Here is a 26,863-nt window from a genome sequence, read left to right on the forward strand (position 1 = left end):
TTTATATACTCTGAGAGCAATTTATAAATAACAATGATTATTTTTCTGCCCATAATACATTTCATCCTAAAAGTTCCCTCATCAAAATATTTGAAAAAACTGATGGAACATATCTCTGCACCTGAAAAGAGGTAAGCTTCTGTTTTAGCAGAGCTAACTTTGACTAGTTTAGGTCTCCAGGAAGTACCCTGAGGAATACTTTTTGATATTTTTATAAGTGATTATTTTAATGAAAAATCCATCTCTCGATGTCACATATGTCTGTATTTTATAATGTCAAGCAAAAATAACAATGTCCAGAATAAGGAAGGTGATAGACCCTCTGGACTCTACCTTGGTCAGGCCACATATGTAGGCTTGTGCTCAGTTGTGGGCAACACTTCGTAGAAAAGACTTGTATAAAACTGGAGGGTGTCTAAAGGAGGGTGAGCAGGGGGTTAAGATGCCTCAGGATTATGTCATTTGAAGACTGATCGAAGAAACCGATGTGTAATCTTCTCCAGGATGCACTCTGTACTTTTTCTATTCTACCCCAGAAATCTCTTCATCTTGGAAGCTCACTGCAACCAAGGAATTTACACATTAGAAATAACTTTCACCCTTGAGGTCTTTCCCTCTGATTGGATGGCTCCCCCAAGAATCTCCATTTAAGGAGGGTGCCTAGGTCAGTCATGTCTTAATCAAACCAGGAGAGATATGCTCACCAAAGGTCATCACTGTGGTGAGGTTATGCAGCACAGGGTCCAAACTGAAGAGGGCTTCTCTGGGGATACAGAATTCTTCTAATTACTTCTGTTTGCCAGTAACATTGGACTACTTACATCAAACTGCAGAGCCACAGAGAAGATATCAATACTACTCAAAACTAACTCAATTAGACCTGGGACAGCTAGATGGCGAAGCAGATAAAGAACTGGTTCTGGAGTCAGAAGGACCTGAACTAATGAAGAAATTGCATGATGGTGAACAGGTTTTGTGACTGGAATTTCACAACTGGCACATAAATGATACAAGAAGCTGTCCCCCAAAACTTGGAAAGATTTACATGAACTGATGCAATGTGAAGTGAGCAGAACCAGGTGAATATTGTACACAGCAACAGCAATATTGTACGAGGAATAACTTTGCTATTCTTGGCAATACAGTGATCTAAGACAATCCCAAAGGGGCCACAATGAAAAATGCTATCCATCTCCAGAGAAAGAATTGATGGAGTCTGAATGCAGATCAAAGCATATCATTTTCCCCTTTTCTTCTTTCTTTCTTTCTTTCTTTCTTTCTTTCTTTCTTTCTTTCTTTCTTTCTTTCTTTCCTTCTTTCCTTCTTTTTTTGTTTTCTTTTGGTCTGTGTTTTCTTTTACAACATAACTAATATGGAAATATGTTTTGCATGATTGCACATATATAACGTATATCAAATTGCTTGCTGTCTCAGAGAGGGGGCAATGGATGGAGGGCTGGAGAGAATTTAGAACTCAAAATTTTAAAAAAAATGAATGTTAAAACTATTTTTACATGTAATTGGGAATTGTTTTTAACAGAAGCTATTGCCATATTGGAAAGTATACCTTAACAAAACTCTAATGCTGGCTAGTCCACCCTTGGTATCTCAAGTGAAGTAATATGATCCTAACTGGAATAGTGTATTTAGTGGGATGGCATTAATATTAACACTGATTTGACTAGAGCAGACTAGAATCTTCTTAAGGACAAGGAATGTGTCTTAAACTTCCTTATATCCACTGCAGCACCTGGAACAGTCTTTTAAATATAGTAGGAACTAAAAAAAAATTACTCATTGATCTGAATGTCTACTTGGCTTTCAATTACCTTGTACATTTATAATTTGTAAGACTTTTCTTGTTCTATAGGAACACTAATCAGGGGTTACATGATCATAGCCTGAGAAATATAGGATCCCCAGAAAATAATCCAGATCTCAAGATGAGGATAACGTGACCCCATTCTTCCTACTCCCTAATAATGTGTAAGATTCTTGAAGGAAATGACACTCTGGTGGGAGCCCTGAGTCAGATCAGAAAATATTTCCTTTCCTTAGTTATAGAAATTGACAGATATTAAGGCTATCTGGAAAATCCCTAATTTTATCAGAACTAATCTTGGCAAAAGGGATTGATTTCCCCTGTTAACAAACAGAAAATTCCAGAGAGAGGACAGAGACAACTGAAAAAGTCTAATATTACCTGGTTATCTAACAAGTGGTCCATTGTTGGCTATTAAAGAGCATTCTGGAATTTATTACAGGAAAAGTAGAAAGCTGGATTTAATACTCTGAGAATAAAAGCTCCCAGATTTCCTTCAGACAGGCAAAACAAAGGGGTATTAGAATGCCTGAGGCTATCTTTGACTCACAACCAGGTATACATAGTACTAGAGAGGTCTCTATGCTTGACTATCTTGAACCTTTATCTTTAATTTTGAGCTGCTCTTGATATTAGATTCCTGATCCTTTTGGACATCTTGTACCACAGACATCTCAAATTCTTATGTCCAAAACAGACCTTATTATCCTTACTCACAAAATATTTCCCTTTTCCAAACTTTCCTATTACTATCAAGGGTACTACCATCCTTCAAGTGACCCAGGCACCCCAAACATCTAGTCACTTGCCAAATCTTTTCATTTCTAATAAGTGTAACCTTCTTTTTACTCATGCAGCCACCAACTGTTCAGGCCCTAATCCTCATTCACCTGGACTACTACAAGAGTTTTCTAATAAGTCTCTCTGCCTCAAAATCTATCACCACTCTAGTCTATCCTCCATTCAGCTGCCAAACTGATTTTTCTGAAACCTAAGTCTCACCATGTCATTCCTCTGCTCAATGGATTTCAGTGGCTCCCTATTATTTTCAAGATCAAATAAGGCCCCTTTTGGCCTTTCAAATTTTTTGACGCACAATTTCCCTCCATGCACACTATAATTCTGGTACATTACCTTACTTGCAGTTCTTGGATGGTACACTCTTATCTCCTGTCACATTACCTTTGCATGATTGGTCTTCAATGCTTAGAGTGCTCTGCCTCCTTACCTCTGCCTCTGTTTCCCTGGCTTCTTTTAAAAATCAGCTCAAATAGGACCTCCTATAATAGGCCTTTCCTGGTCCCCACAGCTGCTAGTGCTTTCCACTCTCAAATTTCTTCCCATCTACTCTGTATATATTGCATATTCTCTTAGTTATTGCCATGCTATTTCCCCTATTAGAATGTAAATTCCTTTATGAGTAAGCAGTTCTCAAAGGAAGACTATGAAGTCATGAAAAAATATTCCAAATCTTTATTAATTAAATAAATGTCCATTAAAGCTACTTTGAGACTCCACTTCAAACCCATCAGATTGGCAAAGTTCACAAAAAAGGAAAATGATAAATGTCAGGTATATTAATGCACTGTTGTCAAGTTGTGGTCTAGTCATTCTAGAAAGCATTTTGGAACTATGCCTCCAAACTCACTAACCAGTACATACTTTTAGACCCAGTGATATATATCTACTAGATCCATAATTCAAAGAGAACAAACAAAAGGGGAAAGGACCTATATGTACAAAATATTATAGTTCTTTTCATAGTGGCAAAGAACTGGAAATTAGAGTGTGCCCAATAATTATGGAATGGTTGAAGAAATCATGGTATATGAATGTAATGTAATGCTATTGTGCCATGAAAAATGACAAAAAGGATGATTTCAAAGAAACCTGAGAAAATGTGTGTGAACTGAGGCTGAGTTAAGAAAGCAAAACCAAGAAAATAATTTATACAATAATAACTACAATATAAGGATAAGTAATTTTGAAAGACTTAAGATCTCTCATTAATACAGTGAACAACCATGATTCCAAAGAACTATTGATGATCTAAGCTACCTGCCTCCTGGTATACAGGTGATACATACATGATGTAGAATGGGACACACATTCTTGGTCATGCGCAGTGTGGGAATTCATTACTGTGCGGATTTGTTATAAGGGTTTTGCTTTGCTTTGCTTTTAAGTTTGGGGTAGGTGAGAGGAAGAGAAAAATAAATGCTTGTTAAATGAAACATAATATAAAAGGAAAGAAAAATCCTTTTCAGAGAATTACAGCTTTCCTATGGGAAGCCATTCTTTTTTGCTTTTCTTTATATCTCCAGGACTTACTTCAGTGCCTGGCATTTAGTTAATATTTCATAAATTCTAGCAGACTGATTGACTGACTGAATGACTGACTCCTCCACTGTTTGCTTCGATCCATAGCCTTTCATTGACACCCATACCAGCTCCCTAATCGTGAATTGCCTGACTTTGACTGTAACTTAAATCTTTGAATTACTTTTGATTTATCCACTTCTTTTCCTTACCTCATACAATCAGTTGTTAAGGCCTACAGATGAGGCTCCTCAATCTCTCACACCCAACGCCTGCAACTATTCGAATGTATGCCCTTATTGCCTCAACCTAAACTCTACAAAAATCTTCTACCCAGTTTCCTTATCTTGAGTGTCTCCCCCCTCAGCAGCAAGACTAACTTTTTTTCAGTGAATATGTCTGATCATATTACTACCCTGCTCAAAAACCTGCACTGACTTCTCATTGCTTACAATATGGTATTCAAAGCCCCCATCTCCCACGGACAATCAACAACAAAACCACTTTTCCTGTCTTACCTCCTATGCATCACTTCAGTAAGACTAGACTATTTACCTTCCCCTGAATGTATTCTCATACTTTCCCACCTTCATATACTTGCTCATCCCATGAACTTTATCTGCAATCCATGTCCCTTCCCAACCCATTTCAATCATTTGAATTCAAATTTCACCGAAGGCCAAGCTCAAATGCACACCTTTTCCATGAATAGCTCTCTGATCCTTCAACCAGTAATAATCTCTTCCTTCTATAAACTCTTCACACTTGTTTAGATTCTCGTTTCATGCATTTTTAATATTCTGTTTTATATTTTTATGCATTTCATATTCTACTTTATGCATTTATTATATTCTGTTTCATATTATGTTTATGTATGCATATGCTTAATGTCCATTAGTATATCAGAAGTTCTGGGAGGAGAGTGACTATCTCTTATTTTTGCTATGTCTGTAACCTAACCTAGTAACTTGTGTATAAAAAAGAGTTCAGTAAATATTTGCTAAATGGATGGAAGGATGCCTATTTGTATCCTGAACTGGCAACCTGACTTACCATCTCTGTAGACTAGTATTTTCTTGCCAAATCTGCTTCTTTTATTTCTGTAATGCAGAGATATTCTGCCTCAGGGCCACGGCCTCTGCCAGTGGAGTCAGAATAAACAATGGGATCCAGGGCCTCCATGGTATAATGGGGAGGGGAAGAGGGAGTTATTAGGGTCCAAGGCCAGAAAAAGGAAGTTTCAAACTAGATAAACCAGAACATATATATATTATCCAAAGGGGAGGGCCAGAATCAAAGTCAGTAGGGTTCCAACATTATAATACTAAAAGGAGAGAGTCAATATCCAAAGCCAGAGTTAAAAATTGGGTATAAGATTGATGCAATGTTGGTGAATCTGTGAATTAGCATAAACATTTTGGAAAAATGCAAATAAAGTGACTAAAACATCCTTATCGTTTGACCCAGAAATTCTACTACTAGGCATACATAGCCCAAGGAAGTAACTGACAAAAAACAAAAGGCTCCATATGCATCAAAATATTTATAGGAGCTCTTTTTGTGGTAGCAAAGAACTGGAAACAAATTAGATGCCCATTGATTGGGACATGGAAAAATAAATTATAGCTTTTGAGCATAATAGAATATTCTGTGTTGAAGAAGTGATGAATACAATGGACACAGAGAATCATGGAATGACTTACATGGATTTATGCAGAGTTAGGTAAGCAGAGCCAAAAAAAAAAATCCAATACACACAATGATCACAACAATATAAATGGAAAGAACCACAAAACAATTGAAGATTAATGTTGCAAAATTACAAAGACCAAACATGATCCAAAAGAAGAAATACGAGAAGATACTTCCCCACCTCCATTGCAAGGGTTGGAGGTTCACAAGCATGGGATATTGTATACATTTTCAGATTTTTAAAAGCATATATTGACAAGTTTTACTGTTGCTTTTTCCTTTTCTTCCTCTTTTATATTCAAAAATTTCTCTATTATACAAGATAATTCTCTGGGAAGTGGGATAAATAGAGAAATATAGGCCATGTAAAAATACAAAGATAAAAGTTTATTTTTAAAATATAAAATTATAAAAAATAAGCACATCCCCAAAGAAGAGATATGAGAAGATCCCACCATCCCCCCCCCCCACTTCTTTGCAGAGGTGGGAGGTTAATGGGAGTGGAACATTCTGCTGTTAGAATTTTTTATCGTGTACTGATCAGTGTTGATGGGTTTTTCCTCTTCTAAAAATTCTTAGTTATATGGGATGACTTTTTTTGGGGGGAGGAGGAGTGATACAACAGGGAATTTAAGTAATATAAAAACAAATATAACAACAAAATACACACACACACACACACACACACACACACATAAATTATCATACTGGAAAAGGGTATCCTGCTTCTAACCCTACATTACCTAAATGGCAAGTGTTCAGTCTCTTCTTCTTCTTCTTTTTTTTTTTTGCTAGTGTTGAGTAATTAGTACTTAGGAAGTGGATCGTATGTGGAACAGGAGAGATGGTAGCAGGACTCCAAGTCGTTGATGTACTCATCTTCACCTGCCAATTCACTCCCCCAGTCAGTGTCTTCTCAGTGGTCTGATTCCATTGTATATCAGATTTTGTGGGGGCTCATCCTGAAGTCATTTCCACGAAGTTAGCAAAGGAGGAGTTCAGGTCATTCACTAGGATTGTACCACTGTGCTGGCTGGCAGTAACTTCTTTATGCTCCTGAGTAGCTAAGGCTTGTGGCACTGTGATGTTATCATTTGTAGCTCTGTACTCAGAGACCAGTGACTTTGTTCAAAACACATAGTCAAAATCCACAGGAACTTCTAAAGGGGTAGAACTCAAAAGAGCTGACAGAGTTTGGTTTGCTCCCCAAGTTTTGGTTTTGTAGTGTTCTATGGGTTCAAAATAAAGGAAGGCTGAAGACCAAAGAAATCACCAGAGATCTTGGCCAGACAAGTATAGACATCATGGGGGCAAAAAGGTCTACATCAAGAGAGGCAGCTATGCTTTTCCCTACTAAAATCCTCAGAGACTCAGGTACAGGGGCAGAATTGGGGACCACTAGAATTTCCTTTAAATGTTACTCCTTCAAGACCTTAAGTCTTGCCTGATCTTCATCCAACATCCATTTCTTCTGCTTCTTGCCCATTCTGCCAAAGGCATTCTAGGTGCCTACAACTGTAGATGCAGCACTCAATAGGCTGTTTGCTCTGAAACCTGCCAAAAGCTCCTCAGTCCTGTGACCTTTCAAAGAAACTATATGTTGTTCTATTATTTTAAAGAGGTTCCTTGTGGCCTGAGTAAGATCTGGAATGCCAGCTGGATCAATGCCAACTTGCTCAGTAACTTTCAGGAACTCCAACAATTTGCCCATTTTCCCCAGGAATTATTTTTAATTCTCCAGCTCTTCTTTGCACTGGTTCTTCTTCATGTCAAAGTATTTTTCAAGCAGGTTAATAATCCCTTCATTGTAGGCCACAAACAGCCCAATGGAATCCTTAATGAGGTGCATGAAGGCCGAACTGATGACACCATTAGCGAGTTCATTGAGATGCACATCAAAATCAAGCAGAATACTGAGGTGGTTCTGAATAACTGGAAGGGTTTTCAGGACCTTGTCAGTACTCATGGTCCTCATGACTCCATTGGGTCCTCTCTTCATTTTGGTGAAGTCAACTGCTACCAGTCTATGTGAAAGGGCTTTTTCATTCAAGTATCTGCTATATTGCCCAATGAAAGTAGATGTATCATAACCCTGTATGATGCTTTTATCCAGGAAGTTGGTTAAGTTGAACAGAATATTTGGTCATGCAGGTACTGCATGAAATGGTCTTTGCTGTACATCATGAGGTGGTAGGTGGTGATCAGGGCCTCAAAACTGACCAATCAGCTGTTGTTGGCTGTGCAGGGACATATTGGCCCTCTGTGGTATGCTCATGTTCATCTCATTTGTGTACTGGATCGGGTAGTATGGGTACTTTTGCTTGGGCCCCACCATTTCATGAGTGCTTGCCTTGCAGACAGCTTTGGCCATAAATGACTCTGTGAGACTGTGTTGTGCCACTGTGATCTGGTGGGTAAGTGACCGACCTGACATTGTGACTAGCTGTCCAGTGCTAGTCCAGGGTATCTTCTGCTGGGTGGTGGGCCAGGGCTGGGACTCAATAAAATATATTTTAAAAAATCAGATGTGGTTCTGATATATGGGAATTTTTAAGGAAAATCAGGGCAAGTATTCAATTCAACTGAATAAACATTTATTAAGTACCTACTGCATGCCAGCCACTGTGTTAATCACTAAGGATACAATAATAAAAAGAAAGACAATTTCTACCCTCAAGGAGCTTACAATCTAATGAGGGAAGACAACATACAAAAGGAGGCAGGAAAATGGGCATAGGAGAGTGGGCAAAATACCAGGGGGTACCTGCAGTAGGGCACCTTTTTCTGGGGAGTTAAAACCAGACAGAACATCAAATGCAAATTGGAATGAGCTGAAAGTCATCTTCTCTCTACAAAGGAAGGCACTGAGAGGGGTTTAGTACTCCACTCTCCAGCCCTCCATTCAGAGGGGAGAGCAGGCTGAGAAAGATGATGTCAATCAAGGCTTCAGTTAGCAGCATAGTGATGAAATTAGAAGTGATGAGCTTATTCTGAGGGGTGAGGTGGTGGTGGTGGAATTTTGTTCTGTGGAGTTGAAACCAGGGAGAGCAGCAGATGTAAAGTAGAGTAGATCAATGACCTGCTCTGCAGACTTTCCGGGAATTGCTTACTTGAGGATTTCAGATCTTACATTGGACTTTATCAATAGACACATATACCATGAATTATAATGGGCCTTTGAGAACCCATTTTGCATCAAGGCTACCAAGATCTAGATCCAACAAGTGTGTCAAGAGAATGACCCTATTTCAAAACATATTATTACTTTCTGAGTATACATTAAAAAATTTTGCATATACATATACATATTCTAATTATTTGTTCCTCCTGGTAAAATATAAATTCATTAAAAGTAGGAATCATTGCATTCTTTTACTGCATTTTATTGCTACATTCCAGCACAGTGCTTGGCACTTAACAGGTGCTTAGTAATTGTTGATCTATTATAATGATCCTGTCATAATGAAACAAATTCAGAAAACATTACGTAATCCTATTTGGGATGAGCTCACGTCAATCCTGCTGCCCCTAATCTAAGTCATTTTCTTAGTACTAAAGAAAGGAGATGCCCCTGAAGATGATACTGTCTTCTCCATTCCAAGCCCATAAGCCAAAGCCTTAGGCCTCTCCCTACTTTAGTGAGAAGATAGGTAGGGGTCTTTTGACATGAACTTCCTCAGCTTCCCCCTCTATATATACAATTTTCTCTGTATTTCTATTCCTGACTCTTTCCCTCCTGTTTCAGAGGAAAGAAGCATCTCCTTCACTCCAAGGTTAACCGTTTCACTGTATTCTTCAAATCATTCCATTCACTTTTCCCAGCTTGGGACACAGAAAATATACTTCCCCTAACCCCCCTTCAACCTTGAGGAGGAATTGAGAAGAAGTCTATAGAAAAACTAGCAAAGGACAGGTAATTTTTGTTTGGCTATAAATCATGATTTGACAATACTGGAAGGCACTGGAAGACTATACTGAATACAAAGAGAGTACTTCTCCAGCTCTGGCTTCCTGCCAGGCTTCTGGCAGAACCTCAATTGTGTATGTGTGTGTGTTTTCCTTCCCACTTCCTATGGCCTCATCTCTCTCTCTCTCTCTCTCTCTTTCTTTCTCTGTTCCCTTTCCCCATATTTCTTTCTTTCCCTTGCAAGTGTCCCAACCACTTCATCTCTCTCTCTCTCTCTCTCTCTCTCTCTCTTCCTTCAGTTCAGTGGTCAAACAACTTCTTGATTCCCATCTTTTCTTTTTGTCCTCATGTTTGAACTATTAGGTTGTGTGCTGTCACAGAATCTTAATGGTTGGAAGGGACCTCAGAGGGTACCTTAATAGAAATGTCCTCCATACCCTACCTGACAAGTGAGAAAAGGTCATTATGCCTTTTCTTGAAGACCTCCATTGAAGGAGAATCCACTGGTTTCTGAGGAATCTCATCTGAAATTGGGGTAGCTCAAAGTCAAATATGCCTGATAGGAACTGGGAAAGCTACTTAGTTAATAATCTAATTACATCTTCGTGAGAATGTGTGTGTGTATATTACACACATACATACATATGTATATATTTATACATACATATGCCTATAATCTTTGAGTTATTCTTAAAATTAGTCTCAATTTACAGATATTCTTTCTAATAGATTTACATAGTTTTTACTATAATGGGGGAGGGGGATTGGGCAGGAAAGAGATGGCTCAGTGATTTTTTTAGTATAGGGAACTCCTGGTGTGCAGTGCATATTACATATATGAATATCACCAACTTGTCTATAATCTAGTCTTAGAGAATTGTCTGGGGCACTGAGAGGTTGAGCCATTGGCCTAGCCAGTATGGCAAAACCAGGAGTTGAAACCAGGTCTTCCTGAATCCAAGGTTAGTCTCTAATCCATAATATGCCACATTGGATGGTCTTTTTTGAGGAGGCAGCTAGGTGACACAGTGGGAAGAGAAACATGCCTAGAAAACCTGAGTTCAAATTTGAATTCAGATACTTAGCAGCTGTGTGACCCTGGGCAAGGCACATTTTCCTCATCTGTAAAATGGGAATGATAGTAACATGTACCTCTCAGGGTTATCATAAGGATAAAATAATAAGGATATAAGGATAAAATTGTAAAATGCTTAGCATAGTGCCTTATATAAACATTAGTTATTATTATTATTATCATCATCATCATCACCACCATTTTGAAATAGATATATATTATTCTGGATTTAGTAACCATCAAGAAAAAACAATATTCAATTAAAAATACAAAAAATAATAAGCCTTTAAACTTCCACATACAGTTTGTTTTTCAAAAGCTTATGTTTCATATACCCTTCAATGAGACTACTAAAATGTTCTGCTCATTTTCAAGGCTCCTTTTGAACTACTTTTCTTTTGTCTATTTTTCCTGATTTAGTTGCTGTCATGATTGTATCTCCCCTTCTTGTCCATAAGTGTATTGTTGTTTTGGTTTTGCATTTTTTTTTGTTCTTCCTTACTTCCTCCAGGCATCCAAGTATTTCTTTGTCAATTTATTTGTAATTTGTCATTTTTAAAGGCACAATAATATTTCATTGAATTCATATACTATTTGTTCAAACACTCCCTAATTATACCAATATGTGGTATACAATATTTTTAGTATTTTTTTGTTATATGAAATTATACTGCTGTAAATATTTTTGTATAAAGAGGTCTTTTTTATTCCACTGTTATTAACATACTTAAGGTCTGAGGTACATGCTGATAATTTACAGATCTAGGGATGTAGTCCTAGTTTCATCATGAGCCTCATTCTCACATCACCAGTTTACTCACTATTTCCCTCCCAAAAATTCCTCCCTCTCCAAGACTTCCTCCTTCTGTTCAAAGGTGCCACCATTCTTCTAGGGTTCCAGATCTGTATCCTTGGTATTACCATTGCTCCTCATGTCCTTAACCTACTTCTTGAAACAGCTATCAAATCTTGTTATTTCTACCTCCACAGCATCCTTCTGGTATCTGACCCCTTCTCTTTTCTCAGAGCTACCATTTTATTTCAGGCCCTCATTACCTCTCACTTAAATTATACTAAACACATCTTAACTGGTCTCTCTGCCCCAGGTCTTTTTGAAAAAATCATTTATTTATTTATTTATTTTATAAGCGGCATTTTACTTTTCCCAATAGCTTTCAATATTCATTTTTTTTGGTTTGTCTTCATTCATTTATTCATTCATTCATTTATTTATTTACTTACTTATTCATTCATTCATTCATTCATTCATTTGTTTATCTATTTTAGGCAATTGGGATTAAGTGACTTGCTCAGAGTCAGACAGCTAGTAAGTGTCAAGTGTTTGGTCTGAAAGCACATTTGAACTCAGGTCCTCCTGACTTCAGGGCCAGTGCTCTTTCCACTGTGCCACCTAGCTGCCCCAATATTCATTTTTAAATAAGATTTTTAGTTCCAAATTTTTCTCCCTGCTTCCCTCCCTAGCTTCCTCCCCAAGATGGTAAGCAATTTGATATAGGTTATACATATACAATCATGTTAAACATATTTCTACATTAGTCATGTTATGAAAGAAGAAACAGAACAAAAGGGAGACACCACAATTCCTCCACCCCCTCCCAAAAAAAAAAAGTGAAAATGGTATGCTTTGATCCGCATTCAGACTCCATAATTCTTTCTCTGGATGTGGATAACATTTTCTATCATGAGTCTTTTGGAATTGTCTTTGATCATTGTATTGCTGAGAAGAGCAAGGTCTATCATCATTAATCATCACACAATGTTGCTGCTACTCTGTACAATGTTTTCCTGGTTCTGTTCACTTCACTTGGCATTAGTTCATGTAAGTACTTCCAGGTTTTTCTAAAATCTGCCTGCTCCTCATTTCTTATAGAACAAATGCAAATTACATTCATATACCATAACTTGTTCAGCCATTCCCCAACTGATAAGTACTACCTCAATTTCCAATTCTTTAGCACTACAAAAGAGCTTCTACTACCCCAAGTCTTTCCCAACTCCAGTTCATTCTCCACCTTGCAGCTAAAGTGATTTTCCTTAAGCAAAGATCTGACTACATCACTCAGTAAATTTTGGTTCTTTGGATCAAATATAATGTTCTCCGTTTAGATACTTAAAAATCTCCACAACCTTGACCCAATCTAGCTTTCTGACCTCATTGTCAATGACTCCTCCTCCCTCACTCAGCAATCCAGCCAAACTGACCTTCTGTCTGTTTCTCACATATGATATTCCATTTTTCATCTCTTGGTCATCCTCTGTAAATGGAATGTACTTCCTTCTCACCTCTGCCTGGTAGAATCCCTGCTCCTTTAAGATGCAGCTCAAACACCACTATCTTCTGCATGAAGACCTTCCTAATTCACCAACTACTATTGCCTTACTATCTTGTATTTAACTACTTTGTATATTTATTATCTTCATATTTGTTCTCTATACTTATACAGAGTATCCCAAAAGTCAGTGCAGTTTTAAGCTTCAAGAGCTTAATTTTTTAAGTTTTAAGCTTAAAAAGCTTAAAATTTCACTAAGACTTCTGTTACACTTTATAACGTTTTGTTTCCTAGTATAGTATAAGCCCCTTGCCAGTAGGGATTATTTCATTCATTGTATTTGTATCAACAATGTCTGGCCAATAGAAGGTGCTTAATAAATACTTCTTGCTTGGATAATTGATTAATAGTAGGTCAAAGGGTTTTGAAAGTTTTGTAGTTTGGCTAGAAATTTGTCTGAAAGTGCATGTGGTTTCTATTCTTCATTAAATATTCCTATCTCTCTAAAGCAGAAATTCCTAACCTTTTTGTGTCACAGATTCCTTTGGCAGTCTGGTGGCACATATGGACTCCTTAGAATTATGCTGTTAAAGACCTAAAATAAAATCCCTGGGACTACCAAGGAAACCAATTATATTGAAACAAAAATATAAAAACTTCCCACTTTAGTTCATGAACTTCCTAAAATCTATTCATGGACCCCAAGTTAAGAACTACTGCTCTAAATGTAAGTTGCCTTGGTCTGTTTTTGATTCCGTATACTACAATTATCAGCTGGAGTAGTTGAATTGAACCCTAAGTCCTTCCTCCATTTATAATAATCTTTCCTTGTTGCCATCCAGGCATCCCACTTCTACCACCCTAATTCAGATCCTAATTACTTCTCACCTGACCTAAATATTCTCTTCACTCTCCAATTTATACTACACCTGGCTATCAGATCTTTCTAAAATATAGTCCTGATGAGGTGACTTACTTGCTTTAATTTTCAATAGCTTTTGATTGCCTAACAAAGAAAGACCAAACATCTCATTCAATTCCCCAAACACAAACTGTGTTTTATACATTACCTATCCCTGAAATGATATCTCCATCCATCTCTGCTGGTCAAAAACCTATCAGTATCTCAAGGTACAAATGAAGTATCAGTCTCCTGCATGAAGCCTTTTCTGATCATCTCACTGTTGTCTGAACTCCCAGGTATCTTCCCAAATAACAGCAGGTCCTTAACTACCAACCATTAACTTTTGCTTGACCAATGCTGGTTGACTGGAGATGACAGGGACAACCAATCTCTTAGCTTGATGCATTAAGGTACTATCCCAGTACCAATCTCAGTCTGAAATGACTTTGTTCCATTTAGATACACTGGGTATAGCCAACAAATACAAATTAGTGTCATGGTAATAAGTTTCATGAAAAACTTATGGACCAAAACTTTGCAAAAGGTACTGGTATGCCTGCCAGGGTGAAGGAAGGATCAGTCAGCAACAGACAAAGCATCTGAGCTTCTTCATCTTATTTCAGCCATGCGCTAGCATTGTCATACCTCAGACTTTAACATCTCATGAACTCATCTCACAGAACTACAACACCTCCAACAAACTGAATTTTATACTTTTACCTTTAGACCACAATATCTTATCTTTCCTGAACTTTTACTGTGGCACAGTGGATAGAAAGCTGGGCCTGGGTCACATCTTCCTGAGTTCAAATATTACCTCAGACATTTACTAGTTGTATGACCCTGGGTAAGTCACTTAACTCTGTTTGCCTCAGTTTCCTCATCTGAGCTGTAAAATGAGCTGGAAAAGGAAATGACAAACCACTCCAGTATTTTTGCCAAAAACCCCTAAATGGAGTCACAAAGAATCAGACACAACTGAAATGATTCAACAATTCTTATCATGGTACCTTCTTTTTCTCCCAGTCAATCTCTCTCAGTCTGGTTTAATTTGACTCCATATCCAGTTTAATTGGTCCCATGTTCTGCCACTTTAATATTGCACTAGTAATCGCCCTAGAATTCCTCTTTGTTTGGTTTTCCATTATTTCTAATGCGAGTATCCTCATTTCTGGTAACCCCTGGCAGCCAATTTCTTAATATTTTAACTGAACAAACATTTTAAAGTGACTGCAATGTATAAGCACTGAGATAAGTGCTAGAGAGGCAAAGACAATATGAAACTACATCCTGACACCTGGTCCTAGTCCACTAACCTTCTCTTGAAAATCATGAACTTGGGCTGATTTCCCCATTACAAATCTATGAGGTGTAACCACAGCTGGGTCTACATCACTCTTCAACATTCCTTCTACTGTTGGACTGCTGTTGACCCACTCATTCTCCACAGCATCTAATCCACAACTTTTTCTGTTTCCTTAGTATCCCGATAACATCACTATTCCCCATATGTGCAACAATCAGCAGGTCCTGGCGGTATGAAAGCACCATGTCCAAAATAAGTTAATTATTTTTCCCTCTAAACCTTTTCTTCCTCCTGATTTTACTGCTTCTATAAGTGACACTACTGCTTATCAACGCTCTCGTGTTGGAAATTTAATGCTTATCTCTGATTCTGCCCTCCCCATTATATAATGATAAAAAATTGGATTTGAGGCAAATGATCTGGGTTTGAATCTCATCTGTGCCTCTTAATATCTACATTTAAGACTGTCACTTAACTTTCATGGATCTCAGTTTCCACATCTGTAAAATAAAGGCATTGGACTACATGGTTTCTGATCCTATACATACATGAGCTTGGTCAGGTCACCCAATTTCTAGCTTCTTCTTGTATTAGATGAAATGGTTGAACTAGATGACCTCTACAATCTCTTCCAGTTCTAAATCAATGATTCTAAACTTTATTTAGCCTTGCCAAGCCTTGTCTTCCTCAAAAATAATATTTCATGTCTGTCCCCCAATCTCTATTCCTACTATTATAAGCCCCATTATATATTGCTTGACCTAGAGTCAGCAAGACGAGTGCACATGTGGCTTCAGATATTTACCAGCTTTGTGATTCTGGTCAAGCCACTTAACTTCTCTCAGCTTCAATATTCATCTGCAAAACAGGAATAACATTAGCACCCACCTCACGGGGTTCTTGTGAGTATGAAATGAGATCACATTTGTAAAGTGCTTTGCAGACTTTAAAGTGCTCTATAAATGCCATCACCACCACACCACCGTAATACCTACTACCACCACTACTTCTTTCCAAATGGACTACTGTAATAGCTTCCTAACAGGTCTCCCTAGCTCCATTTTTTCCTTCCCCCATTTCACCCTCCATAACATTTCATCCTCCTAATTTTATGTATGTATAAGTCTGATCATGTCATTTCCCTGCTCAGAGATCTTCAGTGGCTCTCTATTGCATACTGAGAAGAGCACAAAGTCTTTTACCTGTACCTATATCATGTGGTACCAATCCCACTTTTCCAGATTTATCTCATACTACTCTCCTCTATGTATTTTAAACAGCTCACCATTCCTACACATGGATCTTGAGCTTTCCTATCTCCATGCCTTTGTTCATAGTATTCCTTCTCATGTCTGGAATTTTCTCCCCTTTCTCTATTCTAACTTTCAAATTCCTACCTGTCTGGTTTTTTTTGGGGGGGGCTATGCAATGGGGTTAAGTGACTTTCCCAGGGTCATATAGCTAGTAAGTGTCAAGTGTCTGAGGCCAGATTTGAACTTAGGTCCTCCTGATTCCAGGGCCGATGCTCTATCCACTGCGCCACCTAGCTGCCCCTCTACCTGTCCTTTTAAAGCCCAACTCAAAAAATATCTCTTCTTGGTAACTTTCATTCACTACCCTAACTGTAATCAAGATCTCACATCCCATTTTGTTTATATTTATGATCAAATGGTCATGTAGTATTTTGTATTATCATTATTTATAAATGTCACATCCCCTTATTTGACTATAAGCTCTGTGACAGTAGCTACCATTTTTATCTAAACGTTATATTTCTCTCACCATATTGTATAGTTCTCTGGACCCAGAAGTTGCATAATAAATGCTTATTGACTTTACTTGAGTTGAATTAAATTGAACTGAATTGAGATAGCATGATAATAGTGGATAGTGTGCTAGGCTTCTGTTCAGGAACGTCTGGGTTCAAATCCTTCCTCAGACATCTATTAGCTGTATGATTAGTGAAATCACAATCTCTCTCTGTGCCTCAGTTTCCTCATCTAAACCTAGGATTAGACTTGATGGCCTCTAAGATTTCTTGTAGCTCTAAATCTATTATTCCACAATCTTATAAACCAAATTGAATTACTGGTTCCTCAGTCATCTATGTTCAGTCATCTATGAAAACTGTATGGTAATGAAACACATAGGTAGGCAGTGGGAGGAGATTTACATGGATATGCCCGATTCACCTCCTACCCTTCTAGTCTTGCTTATGTAGTGATTATGTTAGGAACAAGTAGTGCTCCTAAGGCAAAACAATTTCTCCAAGGATGATAATAATAATAGCAATGACAACATCAACATTAATAGCTCATATTTACACATCTCTATAAAATCTCTAAAGCAATTTCCCCCACACAAATTCATGTAAATAGTGCAATTTTTTTTTTAGTCCCATGGATAGATGAGAAAACCGGGGCACAGACAGGTCAACTGACTTGTCCAGTCAGTTTTCCACAGGTAGTCAATGTCAGAATTGAGTCTTGAATTCAAGTTTTCTGATGCTACATAATACTATACTGCCTTCTATACCAAAACCCATTTAGGGAGCAGTTTAAGTGGTAGAAAGCACCACTCCAAGAGAATATAGTCTGGGCTTTTCACAAAAATGTGAGAACTTCCATGATACTTTTAGGATACTGAAGTGGACATTTTCTCAAATATATCATCCTTAGAACTATGCAATCAACATAGTGCCTAGCAAATATATTCTGGTAGGATGTATATAGTCTCTGTTGGAATTTAAGAGAAAGGATCATCAGGATTTCCTTGACAAAAATTTGAAAGATTTACTCATCTGAATCACAATTCTTCATTGGGTTTCCTAGTTCTCTATAAAAATGAAGAGGGTGAGAAGTGTGATTATATATTGACTACTTGCCATGATTTCATTCCCTATCCTCAATTAAGATTTTCTTTGATCTCTAATGCATCAATACCTAAGGGCCAAAGTGTTTATTAAGCTCCATCTCTGTGGGGTCATACGATTTTGACTCTCTCATCTGTATGTGGTAGTATTTTCAAGTCCACTCATTCCATTTGGGCTCTTTATTGTACTTTCCATTGTCCAATGTATTATGAATCTTTTACATATCTTTTAAAACCTTGTGAGCCATTAAGTAATTTACTTCTAATATCCAGATTTCCTTTTGTGATTTCTACATGTATTCTGTTCCATTCTCAACCAAATCTGTAGCTATTAAGAAAGCATTTCTTTTAATATAGGAGGGGTTCTTTGGACACTTCATTTCCCAGCAAGTCACTGAAATAAATCCTTACAAGTTCAGGGTCGTCCCAGACTGATGTGTGCTAGTGAATGTCATTTACTTTCAGTGATTATAGGTGGGGGAAAGGGTGGGTCTTGGTCTAATTCCAGTGTCTTATTCACCAAAATTCCTATCCAATTCCTGACTAGTATCACCCTTTGACTAATCTATTTCCCCCAAATCCTCCCCTCTATTGGGTCCCCAATGTCCCCAGAGAACGCCAGCTTTTCTAAATACTAGCTCATAGTAGGCCCTGTTCTTGATAATCCTGATCATGTTGCCTTTCTCCATGAAAACATCTCTTTCACTGGAGTCTATTCACTCAGGTTGACTATATTTCTTTGTGGTTTGAAAACTGTTTTGTGTGCTAGATTTTAAGCAAGAATCAAGTACTGTGGTATAGAAATGAGTGTCATTCTGCATGTAGATGTTAGAAATCTCAAAGTGTTTTGTAAAATCTGGAGGTGAGGATGAAGAATATTGACTTGTGTTTTAAGTCAAATATATCTGCCCTGATATGGCATAGATAAAATAGAATGTGTTTTGCATATAAAGAAAGATATGGAAATAAGCATTTATATAGCACCTACTATGTGATAAGTACTGTGCTAATCACTTTCCAAATAACATCTCATTTGATCCTCACAAAAACCCTGTGAGGTAAGTGTTGTTATCATCCCCAAGTTACAGTTGAGGAAATTGATACAAACAGAGATTAAGTGACCAACCCAGGTCACAAAGCTAGTAAGTGTCTAATACAGGATTTGAACTCAGGTCTTCCTTACACTTCAAGTGATATATTCATTATGCCACCTAGATGTGTCTAAGTATATATTTATCACATATGCTCTGCTCTCACAGTGCTTAAAATTCAAATATTCTATTTGGCCTTTGGAGAAACCCCACCCAGGCACTGGCTGTGGTTTAACTAAACACACTGACTGGTATTACCCTAATAAAGAGCATTCTATAATCAAAGTATAAACTGTGTCAGTAAATGAATAAAGCAAAAATGTTTTAAAATAATTAGCTGGATGTTACCAAGGCCTCCAGTAGGTTAATGAGAATTTAGCTCTATAAAAGTCTAGGGGAAGCCTTTAAACCAGCAGTCACAGTTCAGTGTGACACCTGGCCTCTGATTCCTGATTGATCGAAAGCTGATTGCGCCTATAGAGAAAGAAAGATTACAGTCTATGAGTGGGCACATAGGAATCCCAGCTGAAGACTGAGGAGACTACCAGATAGGGCACATGATTACCTAATTTATAATGCCATGTTAAGAGGAATGTTTTCACCAGCACTTGAGAGATATCAAGAGATGAAAAGTACCAAGAAGTAGACTCACATATGTGTCAGTTTGTGATGGTACATATGTTCATGTGTTAATGTACATATGTTATAAAATATGGAATAAATACATGTGTATGTGTGCACATATACAATACAAACATGGTTTGAATTCTTAATGAATTTGGCATTTAGAAACATCAACTCTTCTTTTCCCTATTAGAGACCTAAATAGGTTTTAATGAACCAAAATTATCCCTCTGCACTCCTACCTTTACACCACACACTAAGTTAAATAAGGTGAGGAAGATAGTTATTAGGCAGCTAGTAGGAGCAGGAACATTCCATTCCCTACTCCTGATTTCTGGTTGAAGAAAGTATCGTGTAAAAGATAATATTCTCACTTAGTAAACAGCCAAACCTACTTAATCAATTAAGGGCAGAAGATCATTTATATGTCACCAACTTATGATTCAACTTAAAACTAGAAGGGACCTTAACTGAGTGCAACTGCTTAATTTTACGTATGAGAAAACAGCTATAGAGAAATGAAGTGATGTGTCTAAGGCCACAGAGGCAGTAAAAAGCAGAGCTGTTATTGAAATCCAGGTTTTCTGACTCCAGAACCAGTGTTCTTTCCATTATACCAAATACATGTAAGAAAGTATTTGAGATGCAAGATAGGGAAAGTTAAGTGTTCAAAACCATCATTAATGATAAAAGAAGATACACAAAGAAAATGTCACAGCAGCACTACTGGACATACAGAGGAAATGTCACAGCCTAAATCTGAGGCTGGCTAAGTTGAGGCTCAGGGTTAATGCTACTAAAATGTAGAATGTGGTCAGGTGAAGGCACTGGTGAATCTGTCAGCAGCTCCAGGGCTGAATTGAACAATTCCAATTCCTTCTTAGTTCTGGTGCCTTCCGCCTACTGTTAATTATTTCCTATTTATCCTGTACATAGCTTGATTTCATGCACTTATTTACTTGTTACACACTGACACAACCACACATACCCCCACCCCCCCCACCCCATTAGATTGTGAGCTCTTTGAGAGCAGGCACTGTCTTTTGCTTCCATTTTTTAAATCAGTGCTTAACACAGTGCTTGGTACATGATAGGTTCTTAATAAATGTTTACTGATTGACTAACTAAAATACATACGCAACTGGAAGGAAAACACAGGATCTCACAGGATCTCATGACAATATATTTGAAACTCAGAAGTTCATTGGGCAGACATTCCTGCTAAAAGCATGCCAAACAGATTCAGAGTCAAGAATAAAAGAGAAAAAGAGAGAATAGTAACAATTTGCCACTTAAAAACAGGTTCACTCTTCCGTGGCCAACATGTGCTGTTTCTAGAGGGGGAGGTATGCAGTAATATATGTGTACTGAAATGTTTGGTGAAAGCATCACCGTGAACATATCACTCCATCACTGGCTCCCTACTGCTTATCAACTAAAGTATTAAACTCCTTATCTTGGCATTCAGTATCCTCTACACATTGGTTCCACTCTATCCTTCTAGCTTTATTTTGTTACATTGATAGGACAGTAGATATAGGGATGGAAAGCCCCTTAGTGATTTAATCCCTTATGTTAGAGATGAGAAAAGTGAGTATCAGGAAAGTTAAATGACTTGTCCAAAATCATACAAGTAATAAGTGGCAGTCACGCTTCCAACTCAGGTTCTCTGATTCCACATCTCATTCTCTTTTTCTCACACACACACACACACACACACACACACACACACACACACACATATGTCCCCTCTCCTCATTCCTCCTTCACATCTCTTTCAAAGAAACACAGAATCATAGAATTTGAGAGTCAGAAGGGACTTCACAGACCAATGCATATGTAAATAATAATTACCTCTACCACTTGTCTTTAGGAAGAACTTTATGGAGAGGGTAATATTTTCTAGCAATTAGAGATGCCCAAATTAGAATAGGTTGTCTCTAGAGGTGATGAGTTCCTCTTCCTCAGAGGTCTTCAAACAGATCCCAGATGTCTATTTGTAAAGCATGTTATAGGGGGGATTACTGTTTTATATAGGTTGTATATAGTGGCCTTTGATGTGCCTTCAAAATCTCAAATTCTGTACTAATGGTATCCTATTATCCTTATTATACTATACTTCTCTGACTTCTCCCTCATCAACCACATTCTGATTCAGAGTACAATTATTTGTGAACATGTGAATAGCAAACTTTAGGTTTCTATATCTCCAGCAATTGGTACAATGATTCAGACATGTAATTGTTGTATTATTTTCATATTCAAATAAGACTTATTATATCCCATACTTTCATTTTTTCCAGAACTAAGAAGAGTTGTTTCCTGATAAAAATTTTAAAAAAGACCTTCATCTTTTCACTTAGAGAGTGACCAAATGCATTACGATGCTACAGTGGTACAGAGAACCCCATTTCCATCAAATGGGACCTTTTGAATTTGCACAGCTTAAGCCTTAACTGTATTAAGATGTTATTTTCCAAATGAAAATCAACTCTTCTCACTTACCAGAACCTTTAAATTACTGGAAACATGTTTGCTTGGTATAATGAGCATAAGCACCACTTCATATGTTTAACTCTCTATCAGAGAACAAGCCTATTCATTGATAGATTCCTATAACATTATGGCTATTTGCCTACCTGGTGAGGGAGTAGTGGGGTTATTAGGAGCTAGCCACTATTAAAGGGAAGATAAATTAAAACGGTTATTAGTTGGCACCATGATGAATACGTTAAAACTGAATATAGTCCTTGAACAGCATTAAAAGTCTCATTCACAAAGCAATCAGCCTAATTAACACTAAGTAAAATTCTGATAACACTTGATTAGAATAGGAAAAAGTCCACTGAAGAGATGCTAAGATATCATCCTTATTATATAGCTACCACCAAATTAATCTTCTTGCCTAATGAAAAAAAATAACAAGTTCACTCAGAATACCATTAAAATATCAATATTAAATGGCAGGCTAGTAATCTTGCTCATCACCTCAAAACATTTGGGTTGGATGAATATCTGAATCCTTATTATTGTATTATTTTCCCTATCAAACAGTAGAAACTAAGCTTTCAGAAATAATAAGCTTCTTCTATACCAGCTAAGTCTTTATTTGCATAGGTATGCAAATAGCAAGGATAAATAAGATTAGGTAAATTCTTGAACTAGAAACCTAAGACTTAATCAAGTTAATATGTATGAGTATATTTTTTTTTGCAAATTGGATATTGTAGAGAAAGTAAATATTATTTTTCCTCTTTTTGTGGAAAATTTTACTTGAATAAGTTTAATGGAATCAACCACTTCTTGGACTAGTAACTTTATGATGTGCTTTACTTTTTCCTACAAACTAAAGCAGATAGGTAACAAAACAAGAGATCTGGCAGAATTACATTTAAGATGAGTATTTCAAAGAGCAGTGCTGATTTAATATTAGCATCTAAATATAACTTGATTTTTATAACTTAGTAAGCATGGTCTTCCTATGTCTTTATATTTTTTTTAAACAAAGGAAGCTTATTTAGAAGGTAATACAGGAAGTCACCAATTTATGAATGAGCTGGGTTCCAAAATATCATTTGGAAGGCTGCTATTTGAAACAGAGTACATTTCTCCAAGACAACAGCATTGTAAACTATAGTTAGGTTCCCAGTCCAGCATAAAAATTCAATTAAATAAATACTAATTAATACCTACTGTGTGCAAAGGACTATGTCAGGAGTTGAAATACATTTAAGATAGGCTGTATTTCTTGCCTTCATTGAGCTTAAAGCATAGTAGGATAAAACATACATACAAATAACATGTACAAAATAAAATATAATCTGAAAAGTAAAAGCAAACTCTTATGTGAAACCTGAGAGAATAAAGTAATTACTGGTAGGAGAAGGATTGAGAAGGCTGATTGTCAGGGGCAGCAACTCAGTTGGGCTGTAAAGAATGGATAGAAATACACTGTTGAGAAAAGTGGTTGAGTATTGGAGAGCGGGTGTGTGTGTGTGTGTGTGTGTGTGTGTGTGTGTGTGTGTGTGTGTGTGTGTGTGTGTGTGTGTGTGTGTGTGTGTGTTTGTCTGATACTATCTGTCTTGGTGTGTGTGATTATGATGGCACAATCCAAGCATGAGAAACAAATTAAGGAAAGACATAGAAAGAAGCAAGTATAGTAGCAAGTAGGTACAGGAGATATCTATTAGTCTAACTTGGCAAGAATATATAGATAGAGTATGTGAAGGCAGATATAATGAAATAGGTTTGGAAACAAAGGATGATGCTAGATTATGGAAGACACTGAACGATAGAAAGTTTAATGTTTAGTGGATGGTAGGAAGCCATAAGAAAGTCAAGTATGTCAAGGTAGGCAAAGGATGAATTAGAAGAAGGAGAGAGAGGAGGCTGAAAGAATTATTAGGAGGCTATTGGAATAGTCTAAGTCACTAGTATCCAGCCTTTCCTTTGTTTACATATCCCATGAGTAAAAACATTCCCAAGCACATATACCCAATCTGTACACATTGAATTGTTTGTAACTGTGTATTGCTATTATATTAATAAATACGTATGAAAGTTAAGCAAAAAAGCAATTCAAAAGGGATGACAATGATGAAATAATATTTTATCGTACAGACAGTAAGGCATTTATTGAGTAGGGGAATGGTGGGCTCAGATGAGTACTTCAGGAAAATCACTTTGGTAGTCACATGGAGGATGGTTTGTAGTGTGGAAAGATTTGAGGCAGGAAGGCCCACTAAGAGGCTATTGCAATAGTCCAGGTAAAAGATGATAAGGACCTGGACTAGGGTGGTAACTGTGTGTAGAGAGAAGGAAACAGATTTGAGAAAGGTGGAAGTATAACAGATATATGGATGTTGGGTCAGACAAAGTGAGGAGTCAAAATGATGCTTGGTTTTGCAAACCTGAGTGACTAGAAGGATAGTGGAAGGATAAAGAAAAGTTTGGTTTTATGTAGACTAAATTTAAGTTATGTGTGACAAATACATATGGACCTGTGCTATATGTACTTTATGAAGTCTATCCTGTATACCACCTCCTGAGAGAGGATAGGTATATAGATGTGGGAGTCATCGTCATAGAGGCGATAGTAGAAGCAATTGGGAGTGAATGAGACTGCCAAGGGAGAAGGATTATAAAGATTGAAGTGCCATAAGGAATCAGGAAGAGTAGTAGCAGCCAATGCTGGCCACAGTAGTGGTCAGAAAGGTAGGAGAATCAGGTGGGATCAACAAAGTATTCCATAGGAGAGAATGGTTAACAACATCAAATGCCACCAAAGAGCAAACGAGGATAAGGATTTTAGAAAAGCCATAAAATACAGATACAGAACATGTGGATTTTAGCAAGGTGTGACAAAGACTCTCACTATATTCTTGCAGACCAAATGACAAAAATATGGGTTGAATAACAATACAGTTGCTTGGGTTTAAAACTAATGGAATGATTAGACCTGAGTTTTAGGTTTGTTGACTTTTGAGGACTGTTTTTATAGAGTAGTGGGTACTGAAATCAGATATCAAAGAATTAGAAAGAGAATTGGTGGTAAGAAAATGGAAACATCAGATAGAAAACTTTTCCAAGAAGCTTGACTGAAGAAGAGGGGGAAAATAAGGAGGATAATAAACATAGCCAACTAGAGTAAACATGATCTCATAGTTATCACTGATGTTTTGCGTTATTTGACTCAAAATTGGTATTAGAAATGGAATAGACCCCTTGTTCAAAGGGAAGAAATTAGATGAATGGAGGCCTAGGGTTGTATTGTACTTAGTCATCATTATCAAAATCGGTATCATTTATATAGTACTTTAAAATTTATGACACTTTAAAAATACTATTTCAGTTTATCCTAGTCAACAGTTCAAAGAGTCAGAGTGTTATCATTCCCATTTTACAGATAAGGAAACTAAAGCAGTCAGAGGTGAAATGACTTGCACAGAGTCACACAGCTGGTAAATTTCTGAGGCAGGATTTGAATTCAAGCCTTTCTTGCCTTCAAGTCCAGCACTCTATCCACTAGGCTACCTAGCTGCCTCATAAAATATATAATAGTGTGGAAATTCATGAATCTGAAAGGAGAAAGAATTTGGGTAGTAGTGAAAAAGATGTGACATTATGGTGAGGACATACTATGGCCAAATTGTTCTTAAACTTTTTATATAAGAAGACCTCTTTTGAAAATTAAAAAAAAACCACAACTGCAGACATACATTAAAGTAATTGCACCATTAGTAACATGGAAAACATATATGGCAAAACACCCTATTAATTTAGTAGTGTTTTTAAATGAATCTGTACTTTATTACCAGAGGCCATTCTCTGCTTCATTTTTTACCTAGCCTTAATCACTGAATGGGCATTGCCCCAGTCAAACTGAGACCTGTTAAAGACCTTAACTTAAAAAGGCCAAGGTCTCCTGCTGCATCCAGGGCCATCTCTAGTTGTCCTGATCTATAACTTGCCACTGGACCCAGATGGCTGTGGAGGAGAAAGTGAGGCTGGTGACTTTGCACAGTCCTCTCTCGCTTAAATCCAATTCACTTGCATGTCATGGCATCACCTCCCTGATGTCATGGTCCTCTTCAAGAACGAAAAACAAACAACAAGCAATGTTATTATTCAAAACAGCATCCACCTTCATTTGAAAAGCAATAACATAATAAAATTTAGTTAGTAATCATTTATTAAATGCTTCCTATCTGTCAGGCACTCTATATACTGCAGTTACTGGATATTATTTAGTCAGCCTACACAAGATGTTTTCTTATTTATAGATTTGTATGTGGATTTTTGAATCCCCTGCAATAACTCCATGGCTGCACAGTGATTGGTGATCGCAGACGGCAGCTCTGGATTTCAGTTGCCAAGGCAGCTGGAGGAACTGGATGACAGGTTTCTGACAAAGATCACAAAGCCTGGAAAGTTAGAATATAATTGCAATGGGAAAAGTAAA

General features: G+C 37.3%; 1 protein-coding gene and 1 pseudogene across 1 annotated transcript in view; both read right to left on the reverse strand.

Moving 5' to 3' along the window:
* Nucleotides 1-26,863, reverse strand: part of NXPH2 (neurexophilin 2) — a 156,634-nt gene that overhangs the window by 109,796 nt on the left and 19,975 nt on the right. The window lies entirely within an intron of this gene.
* On the reverse strand, nucleotides 6,536-8,267 carry LOC110223782 (phosphatidylinositol-binding clathrin assembly protein pseudogene; annotated as a pseudogene).

Source organism: Phascolarctos cinereus, unplaced genomic scaffold (assembly GCF_003287225.1).
Source record: "Phascolarctos cinereus isolate Bilbo 61053 unplaced genomic scaffold, phaCin_HiC Scaffold_726;HRSCAF=1367, whole genome shotgun sequence".
In the NCBI taxonomy this organism is placed as follows: Eukaryota; Metazoa; Chordata; class Mammalia; order Diprotodontia; family Phascolarctidae; genus Phascolarctos; species Phascolarctos cinereus.